At 41.9% G+C, this 10,114-nt stretch overlaps 1 protein-coding gene across 1 annotated transcript in view; it reads right to left on the minus strand.

Moving 5' to 3' along the window:
• LOC124612798 (probable cytochrome P450 301a1, mitochondrial) overlaps nt 1-7,235 on the minus strand; it is a 135,018-nt gene extending 127,783 nt beyond the window's left edge. The window contains exon 1 of the mRNA XM_047141202.1: nt 7,120-7,235. The gene's annotated coding sequence lies outside the window, so the exon portion shown is untranslated. The remainder of the gene's footprint in view (nt 1-7,119) is intronic.
• Nucleotides 7,236-10,114: the final 2,879 nt, after the last annotated feature.

Consider the following 10,114-nt stretch of genomic DNA (forward strand, 5'->3'; position numbering starts at 1 on the left):
CATAACTAATGAGGAAGTATTGAATAGAATTGGGGAGAAGAGAAGTTTGTGGCACAACTTGACCAGAAGAAGGGATCTGTTGGTAGGACATGTTCTGAGGCATCAAGGGATCACCAATTTAGTATTGGAGGGTAGTGTGAAGGGTAAAAACCATAGAGGGAGACCAAGAGATGAATACACTAAGCAGATTCAGAAGGACGTAGATTGCAGTAAGTACTGGGAGATGTTGAAGCTTGCACAGGATACAGTAGCATGGAGAGCTGCATCAAACCAGTCTTAGGACTGAAGACCACAACAACAACAACAAAGATGTTCATCTTATATCCTCCTTTCAAGACACTGTCCATTCCGTTCAACTGCTCTTCCAAGTCCTTTGCTGTCTCTGACAGAATTACAATGTCATCGGCGAACCTTAAAGTTTTATTTCTTCTCCATGGATTTTAATACCTACTCCAAATTTTTCTTTCGTTTCCTTTACTGCTTGCTCAATATACAGATTGAATAACATCGGGGAGAGGCTACAACCCTGTCTTACACCCATCCCAACCACTGCTTCCGTTTCATGCCCCTCGACTCTTATAACTGCCATCTGGTTTCTGTACAAATTGTAAATAGCCTTTCGCTCCCTGTATCTTACCCTGCCACCTTTAGAATTTGAAAGAGAGTATTCCAGTCAACATTGTCAAAAGCTTTCTCTAAGTCTACAAATGCTAGAAATGTAGGTTTGCCTTTCCTTAATCTTTCTTCTAAGATAAGTCGTAAGGTCAGTATTGCCTCACATGTTCCAACATTTCTATGGAATCCAAACAGGTCTTCCCCGAGGTTGGCTTCTACCAGTTTTTCCATTCCTCTGTAAAGAATTCGCGTTAGTATTTTGCAGCTGTGACTTATTAAACTGATAGTTCGGTAATTTTCACATCTGTCAACGACTGCTTTCTTTGGGATTTGAATTATTATATTCTTCTTGAAGTCTGAGGGTATTTCGCCTGTCTTGTACATCTTGCTCACCAGACGGTAGAGATTTGTCAGGACTGGCTCTCTCAAGGCCGTCAGTAGTTCTAATGGAATGTTGTCTACTCTGGGGGCCTTGTTTCGACTCAAGTCTTTCAGTGCTCTGTCAAACTCTTCATGCAGTATCGTATTTCCCATTTTATCTTTATCTACATCCTCTTCCATTTCCATAATATTGTCCTCTAGTACATCGCCATTGTATAGACCCTCTATATACTCCTTCCACCTTTCTGCTTTCCCTTCTTAGCTTAGAACTGGGTTTCCATCTGAGCTCTTGATATTCATACAAGTGGTTCTGTTTTCTCCAAAGGTGTCTCTAATTTTCCTGTAGGCAGTATCTAACTTACCGCTAGTGACATAAGCTTCTACATCCTTACATTTGTCCTCTAACCATGCCTGCTTAGCCATTTTGCACTTCCTGTCGATCTCATTTTTGAGACGTATGCAATCCTTTTTGCCTGCTTCATTTACTGCATTTTTGTATTTTCTCCTTTCATCAATTTAATTCAATATTTCTTCTGTTACCCAAGGATTTCTACTAGCCCTTGTCTTTTTATCCACTTGATCCTTTGCTGCCTTCACTATTTCATTCCTCAAAGCTACCCATTCGTCTTCTACTGTATTTCTTTCCCCCATTCCTGTCAATTGTTCCCTTATGCTCTCCCTGAAACTCTGTACAACCTCTGGTTTAGTCAGACGACATAAAGGAAAGAGGAAATTATGCAGACCTGAAGAGGATGACAGGAGACCGGACATCTTGGAGAACTACCATGTGAAAACCTGCCTTTTGGTAGAACACTGATGATGACCACATATCTACTAAAATATTTTATGCTACAAGTAGTTTCGACCTTGTTAATTTCATCATCTGGAATATTTCTGAATTTAAACTGTATTCCACAAGTACTAAGCTGAAATATGTTACATATCCCATGGTTTGTAAGCAAGTGGACCGGGAGTATGAAACGGTATTGTCTAGCTCAGAACAGTATTTTGTATATTTATTGTGTTGGCGTATTATTTATTTACTACAAGATGTCCCCTTTTTTTATGGCTACTATTTGTAATTTTACCACATTCGTATGGAGTTCAGTAAACAAAAAAGTGCTAGGTACCAGCTTCATCAGTCTAAACGAAGACGTGCCTGTCCTCTCAATAACGCGAGCACATTCTAATCGAGATTATGAACATAACCAAATAACTGAAGTAGCCAACGTCCATAATGCCCAACAAAAACATTCGTCGGTACTCAGCAGCTACGAGCAGACTGCATTGCTGATAATTCCTAAGAGAATTTCAACGTATACAAGAAATAACAAACAATGGTACTTTGGTTTGCGTATTTCTGCGTCCAGTTTCCATTTGCAGCGAACTGATTTCGCTTTCCAGTGAGACTTTGGTTTTTACACCATTACCACAACTATACCTACAGCTTTGCAGTACATATAGAATCAAACAGCAAAATCTTGATTGTGACACAGTGCAGAAACTTGATCCAAGATATCCAGACATCAGCAGCGATAAAAAAATTAATGCACTTTTAACTGACAGCAGCGAAGACACCATTGAAACAAACATCTCAGAATGAAAGTAAAAGAACAAGGGATGTGGTGACATCAAATTTAATCAGAGACTGGCTAAGATGATCACCCAAATGAGCGAACATAAAAACACTAAACTACAGCAATGAGGTATAATGACTAAATTGTACACAAGAGCAAGACACATCAATGGCAGGTGAGAGTCAGGCATTGAAACGCAGTGAAGGGAGCAATGTAAATAAATACAGCCAAATATTCCTTCGAAATCCTGGTTCCACATACAATAATAAAGCGATAAGTAGCGCCCCCTTTTGGTCATATGCGTGGAAGCTGGAGGTGAGTTGTAGCAGTGACTGCAGCAGGAAATTGTGGGTGTTGTGCTTTACACAATATAGCACAGTCTTTGCAGTGTTGTGAGGCAAGTCAGCCTGGTAGGGTGTGGGAATAGTTGATACAGCAGTATCCAGGTGGTAGATGGCCTAACCCTTTCCACACCCACAGCTGCTGAAGTGTTAAGTACATATACCGCAAGGCATGACAAAGCCCAAAAAGCGCAGTTCAAAAGCGTACAAATAACTACTCATTTTACACTAAAGTCACTTCTGTTAGTATTGCAGTTCTTTTACCACAGGGTTGCATCACTCGGCTATCATCTGGAATGTGTTCATGGACCACAGTTCGACTCTGAATAAGGACAATCTGCCCTGAGACCATGAAATCTGGAGCTGCCGCCTCAATGGGCCAGCACTGGCCCATGGAAGCAACTCGCCAGCCACCGATTCGGGGCGGTGGGTTGCTACCATTATGTCAATGGGCTGCCGCCTTTCTGACGGCGCCACAATGTATGCGGTGGCCGCTAGCTCAGACTGCCTGGACTTGGGATCACTACTGACTGGAGCAGTTGCGTCACGTGCTATTGCCTGACCGACGCTGCGCTCTGTCAGCATAGTGGGGCGACAATACACACAAGAGACGCAGAATACCATAGTCAAGCTGCCGCTTTTAAGTTTCGCAGTCTGCATGCGTTTTAATCATGAATCATTTCACACTCAGTTCTAACAAGTACTCATAACAAATAATCCTCACTCTGAATGTAGCAAAGTAATAACATGATGTATTAACCACATTTTCTACACATGTAAGCCTGTATGAGAAACAGCAAATACAGTTCCCATGACAATTAATCTGATATTATCGATCACTGCCTATTAATAAGGTAATCCTCCTCCATATGAAGAAAATATTAATTTTAAAAATAATAATAATGAACTGAAAAATCCTTACGCTATAAAGTTTTAAAAAAAATCTAAAACGCTGACACATATATGCATTTGGAAAAAAATGGCACGTTAACAGTAAAAAAGGTATGTTAATAGTAGTTGGTTAAGTTAGTAGTATATCTAAGATGCTTATGGATCACGATATAACCCATCAGTCCAAAAAGTTTCAAAACGAGATAAATGAAAAAAGTGCAAAGTTATGATGCGGTTTCCATGAGTAAAATGAACAGAACATTCATAAAATAAAATGAAACTCTCAGAAAAAACTACATTTAAAAACAAATTTTTTATGTGCAGGCTAAGAGGTTTCAAACAGAAATTCGTCTGTGGAATAGAAGGACTTGTCCAAGAGAAATGGTTTTAGGTTGGATTTAAGACTTTCTTTGGTACCTGTCAGACTTTCTTGTTGTTGGGTATGCGTTTAAAGATGATAAATTATTGTTGGTGCATATGCAACTCCTTTCTGAGCCACTGGCAGCTCCAGTAGTGGATAATAAATGTAGTTTTTTCTCTAGTGCTGTAGCTGTGGACATCACTATTATTCTCAGATTGTGATGGGTTATTTACAACTAATTCCATTTGGGAGTGTATGCATTGTGATGGTGCAATTGAAATGTTGAACTCATTCAACATGATGATCACAGGCAACACCACCTGTTACACTTGTTGCTCACTTTCGTGCAGTCAATACTTTCTTTCTAAGTAGTGAGGTCCCCCAGAAAATTCGTACATAAGACATTATTGATTGCAAATATGTCAGGAGGTTCATTCATTCGCGTTCAAGACTAGAGATTACGTGTACAGTAAAAATAGCAGACCTTATTTCTGATAAATTCAGTATATGATTCTTGCAGTTGAAGTTTTCATCAATATGTGCAACCAAAAATTTGGAACATTCGGCCCTATTAAGAGACGCCTGTTAATGTGCTACATGAATCGTTGGTTTGACTCTATTTGTTGTACAGCGTTGATCGTAGTGTGTTTTCTCAATGTCTAGGAAGTTTCAGAGAACTACTTAATAATTATTTGAAAAATATCATTAACAATCTCTTCTGGTTATTTCTCACTAACGTGATTTATGATAACACTAATATTATCTGCAACAAGTAACAATTCAGCTTGTTGAATGTTAAATGAAAGGTCGTTCATATACAAAAAATAGGACCCAAAATTGAACCCTGTAAGACTCCTTTTGTGTAAAGCCATCAATTCCTTAAAAATTAATTTTTTGTGATAGTGTAACATGAACTACGTGAAATGGAGGAGATGGTTAATGATGTTTCTTACCTTGGACAGATTATTTAATTTTTGTAATGTCTGATAGGTGAATTTATGAACAGACTTCTCTGTTGAGTATTCCTAGTGGAATCCAAAGCGTGCTATTCTAAGTAAATGACTTCTCCTTGAATGGGAGACTGTTCTTGAGTACATTACTTTTCCGAATATTTTGGAACTAGATGTCATTAACGAATTTGGACGATAAATATTTACACCTTCTTCATCACCTTTCTTATGAAGAGGTTTAATAATTGCATATTTTATTTGGAAAATAATATATAAAATGAATAGAAATACGGCTTGCGTTTCTCAATACATCGCTTGATAAAAGTATCGTTTTCCCAAAAGTTACGAGTCTCCGTTATTTGACAATATTTTGCCAGTCGTTCGTAATCAGGTGTTGCAGACGCATTTTATGAGCAATATCCATATGCCAGAGTGCCGAACAGCTGAACAATAACTAGATTAATCACCCTGTCCGGGAAATTGTATCAACTACTACTACTACTACTACTACTACTACTACCACCACTACATATTTGCAGACAAGAAGTGAACTGGGAGGTCGGACGTTCTGAAGAACGCTAAACTGACTGATGTGATGCTGAGGTAGCCCAAAGTTTGAGGAAACTGTTCACTCTCAGATTTCATATGGTAGTGCTCAGAAAGAATGCAGAAGTTAAAATTTAGTGCATGTCTTGTTCATAGTCTACATGGCAACTAAAAGATGCGTAGGATAAAGAAAAGCGTCTAGCGTTCTGGAAAATGGTTTCGTCATTTGTTGACCTGCTTAGAATTGCAGAACTGGAGCGTGTTTCCTCAACTACTTAGTGCGTACGGGAATAGACAGAATACAATAATTTGATAAACTGGAAATTCACGTTACGTTCATGATAACACCTCCCAATGTCAGAATAGGGAGTGTGGTGTGCTATAACAAGTGATCGAATGGTGGCGCCTGCTTTCATTGGAAGCTACAGAGCACAGTGTCATGTACCCGAGACGTCATTACACATTTCGCTTCTTGAAGCTGTAAACGGTGTTTTTGATTCTAAGCAGGCTGGTGCCACTTTTCACAAATCTGTTGAAACAACTCATTTTTTAAGCGAACCGTTTGTTGATCACATCGTGTTAAAGCACTATGACCTCTATGTTTCCCCCGAGTTGACGTCTCTGCACTTTTTCCAATGGGGCTAGGAAGGGTTCATAAAAACAGGCCACGCACACTGGCGGAATTAAAGATTAACTTAACAGCTGAGATTAATACCATTAGTGTCAACGTGATCCGCAAAGCGGCCACAGACAAGCTAAAACGGTTTCGTGCATGCGTTACTGAACGGGGCACCTATTTTGAACATACATTATTAACAGTGTGCATGACATAATGAAACGAAGCACATACTGTGAACACTTATATACTTAACAATTTTGTTTGTGTGGCCATCATCTGCAGGAAGCACAGAAATGTTGGTTTCGTAAATAAAAACTTCCTTTTTCTTGCTGCAGTTTATTTAGAAAAGACCAGACGTTAATTTTCAGCGTGTACTTCGTTACGTTGGCAAGAGCACACAGTAGTTACAACTTTAAATCCCAGTTTTCGGTCAAATATCTACAACTCCAGACAGAAGAATAATAGTGCTGCACAGAGATCGGCGCAAAGAACATAACAGTTGTGTAGAAAAAAGTTCGTACCGGGAAAACGTCCTTAAGTTTCGTAAGTGAAGTTATGGTGCGACCTCCAGTGTGAGACCAGAAGCGAGGAAACGCAGATGCCTGTCAAAAACTCAATCTGCTGAAGACACCTTGATGTGCGGAACTTTTCAATCACCCTGCAGAAGCCAAATAAGTATTATTACTGTTTTGTACTCTGTCTGCACACATATGACGTCACATCCAACGTTCGGTATCGGTATGTTCAACACACCGGTGCTTACATACGAACAGAGGAATCGTCGTTTAACGTTGCACACTCAGTGCAACTAAGCACACGGCACATGCAGACACAGTACCTTGTCGGTAGGAGGTGGACGCCTGCTATTCAGTAGCCAAGTCAGACGGCCGCGCCAGCCACCACACTCAATTAATATATAAATTAGACTCGCTACTACCCGGCTGTTAAAGTGACTCACCTCCGTTACAGCAGCGGCAAGGATCTCCCGCGGCGCTCCGACGTTAGCCGGTCACTGGGCTGCGTCGCTGTTCGCGCATGGCCTAAAATAACCGGAGATAGATGACGTCACTGGACCTCATCACTGTGATGTCAGCGCAACCGCTGCCAAGGCCATCTCATTTGTGCTTTGCAAACTGCATGGACATCTCTGATACTTCGTGAACGTTCAAAAGATACAAAAAATGTTTGCTGCTAGTAACAGAGCGCAGTGGCGAGTACTTAACTCTGAGAATAGTGCTTGTAACTTTGCTTATGTCTACACCTGCGCAAGTGGTGGCGGGTTCTTTTGCTACGAGTATCGTTTCTCCCTGTCCTGTTCCATTCCAAAATGGTGCGTGGGAATGACGACTGCCTGTCAACCTTCGTATGCACTCTGATTTCTCTAATTTTCTCGTCGTGGTCACTTCACGAGACGTACACGTATTATTTATTGTTTACTGCAATGGTGCCAAATATTGCTGCTACAAATTTAAAGTAGTAACCGCGAAGATATAATAATAGTTATAACATTTTTGATTACCACCGAGGCACAGTGTGCTGAAGAGTTAATATATCTACATCTACAAAGATATTGCGCAAACCGCCGCAAGGTGCTTGTGATTTCCCCTCCTGTTCCACTCGCAAACAGAGCGAGGGAAAAGCGACTGTCTGTATGTCTCCGCGTGAGCCCTAATTTCTCGTATCTTACCTTCGTGGTCCTTATGTACATTGGCGGGAGCAGAATCTTACGGCGGTCAGCTTCAAATGCCGGTTCTCTAAATATTATTAATATTGTTTCCCGAAAAGAATGCCACCTTCCCTCCGTGGTTCCCATTTGAGTTCCCGAAGCATGACTAATTTATACGACTGTCTTATGGCGTAAAGTTAAGCGCTTGCACGCCAGTCGGGAAGGATAGAACAGAGAGGCTGTGACTATACATCAGCCAATCGTACGTTGACCGCCTCTCTTCAGGACGACAACGCGACCGCAGTGGCCTCTATGGGAACAGAACATATGACCCGCGCCCCACTGCCCCCGGCCAAGTTCTAAGAGAAGCTTCAAGACCAGCGACCTGAATAGAAACGTCAAACCTCATTACTTTGCTCGTACATTCTCTGTAGCTCAACTTGGAATTGTTATACTGAAGAGCCTTGTTTATTTTGTATGTCGCCCTTTGCTTACGACACGTTTATGTAATTCTCAAAGTTAAGTATTGTCATTTACCTTATTGTTATAAAAACTCATTAATAAGATTTGTTTGAATTGTTGTCTAGCGATCCGAGACAGCAGGTTCCCTAGACACCCCATATTGGACGACTAGGCAGGATTCAACAGATTGTATGGCTATATACCAGTGGAAATAAGTGTAGCTACTCGCAGAGGTTCAGTGTGGGCTGTAATTATCGTATGTAGGCGAAACTTGGTTGATATTCTAATGCGTTAATGGTGCAAAAAAATTAGTTCGAAGTATGGCCACCAGGTGCAAGTCTGGTGCTGTGAATGCAAGAAGGACGTATAGAAATGTATCCATGTCTAATGTATTAGCAACGGGACGTGGGCAGGAAACGTCAAACAACTCAGAAAGGCATAATGTTGATTTTATTATTAAACGCCGCTTACGCTATTTATTCAATATGAGCACAGGAGACGTTGGTGAATTCCTGAGTCCGTAAAACGTTGTGATCAACAGCTGCTCGCAGCAATTTGGATGGAATCTGAGCAACGTGTCCCTGTTTACTGGCTTTCAGGTCACGTAGAAACCGAACATGTCCTCGGTAAACCGTTCTGTTAGATATCCCCAGGGCCAAAATTCACATGGATTCAGGTCGGGTGATTTTGTAGGTCGTGCATCTGGAAAGCCTGTGGAGATAGCATGTTCGTGGGGGATTGCATTAAGCAGATCTTTCACTAGGTGAGCGACATGTGTTGTCCCATCTTGCATGAAAACAATGGTTTACATAGATCAGCCAGAACATCGTGACCACCGACCTGCTATCGCTATAAACTCGTTCAGGTGATGGCAGCGTCACCTGGCGACGAATGACTGCTACTCAGACACACGCACGGTGCTTGTAGTATCAGTGAGTGTGCTGCCCTTCTTTGGAATGGCAAAGGCGTGCGATCAGTCTGAGTTTGACCGAGGGTGGATTGTGACGACCGGGAGTCTCAGCACAAGCATTTCGTAAACTGCACGACTTGTCGGGTGTTCGAGGAGTACTGTGGCGAGTTTCTTCAAAAAATGGCAAACCGAGGTGAAACCGCGTCCAGAAGTCGTGGGGTTGGACGGCCACCCGTCATTACAGATGTCGGACATCGCAGGCTGGGCAGACTGGTGAAACAGGACAGGAGGCGAACTGTGGCGGAACTAACACAAGAGTTTAACGCTGGGCGGAGTACAAGCCAGTCTAAACACACAGTGCAGCGGACGCTCTTAAAGATGGGCCTCCGCAGCCGACTATCAACGCGCGTGCCAATCTTAACATCACGACTGCGGCAACTACTACTGAAATGGTCATGTGAGCATCGGCACAGGACGTTGGCGCAGTGTCAGAGCGTGGTCTGATGAATCCCAATACCTCCTTCATAACGCTGATGGGAGGGAGCGAGTTCGTCGTCTTTTAGGGGAACAGGACACCTGTGTTGCAGGACTGAGACAAGTTGGCGGCCGCTCCATTATGCTCTGGGGAACATTCAAGTGGGCATCCATGGGTCCAGTAGAGTTCGTGCAAGACATCCTGACGGCCAACGAATAACTTACACTGGTCGCAGACCAAGACAACCCTTTCATGGCACCGATGGCAGTGGCATATTTTAACAAATAATGCTCCATGTCACAGGGGCAGGAGAGTGAAAG

Source organism: Schistocerca americana, chromosome 4 (genome assembly GCF_021461395.2).
Source record: "Schistocerca americana isolate TAMUIC-IGC-003095 chromosome 4, iqSchAmer2.1, whole genome shotgun sequence".
NCBI lineage: Eukaryota > Metazoa > Arthropoda > Insecta > Orthoptera > Acrididae > Schistocerca > Schistocerca americana.